This window comes from Sphaeramia orbicularis, unplaced genomic scaffold (genome assembly GCF_902148855.1).
Source record: "Sphaeramia orbicularis unplaced genomic scaffold, fSphaOr1.1, whole genome shotgun sequence".
In the NCBI taxonomy this organism is placed as follows: domain Eukaryota; kingdom Metazoa; phylum Chordata; class Actinopteri; order Kurtiformes; family Apogonidae; genus Sphaeramia; species Sphaeramia orbicularis.
This window is the reverse complement of record NW_021941463.1, coordinates 492,982-493,966: the sequence shown is the minus strand read 5'-3', so window position 1 is coordinate 493,966 and position 985 is coordinate 492,982.

Sequence of the window (985 nt, the reverse complement as noted above, 5' to 3'; positions counted from 1 at the left end):
GGAGGTCTGCGCTGTCTGAGTGCTTCTAGTTTTTTCTTTTTATCTCTTTAATCCTCCGTCTGATCGTCTGTTTTTCTCTGTGGTTTGTGTTTCTCCATCGCCGTGGAAACGCCCAGACTCACCTTTAAAAGGACTGGACCAGGACCACACCTGCACAGACCCAGTCCTGCTCCTGCTCCTGGCTCCGGTTCTCTCGGTGCAGATCCACATCTTCAACATGAGGTCTACGGTGTCGGTTCTGTTGGTTCTGTTCGTTCTGTCCACTGCAGATGCTGCTGACAGTACGTACCCCTGTCAAGATCATTTATAGAATTAATAAAATTAACCCTCTGGTATCCAGGCGCACCTTTTACGCACACTTTGCACTTTGTGTTAAAAAACTTCATATTATTTTTCACAATTTAAATCAGGTTAGAATTCAAAAGTTGTTCATTTTTGCATGATCTTTAAAATTCTGTCCACCAACTCAAATGTGCACATTGTAAACAAAAGAAAATGACCAGACTAGCATCTGTCTGCCAAGTGTGCCTAAAACGCACTGTTTCTAACATTTGATCTGCAGGATTAAGATTGAGCTGGATTTACAAAAACAAAATCAAATTAGAGCAAAAAAAATTATCAATATATAACATTTAATAGTTTGATGAATAGTTTGGTGTGCATTTTATGCACACTTGGTGACAGATGCTAGTATTTTTGAACATTTGACCTAGCACCAAAAATAATAATGTAAATTAACCAATGTTGGAGTTAATCTCTGACATATGCCAGGATGAAAAAATCAAATAATATGTGATCCACTTTTTATGGAGTATATTGAAAAAAAATAATTTGTGTTTTTTGCATAAAAAAAATGGTTTGTTTCCATTACAAACACAGCATTTACAGGGTTAAAACATGTGACAGTTATTGAGTATTTGGTATTTTTATTTACAGCTCAAGTTGATGAAATAGAAAAAAGTGTAAAAGAATTAAAAACAAACTG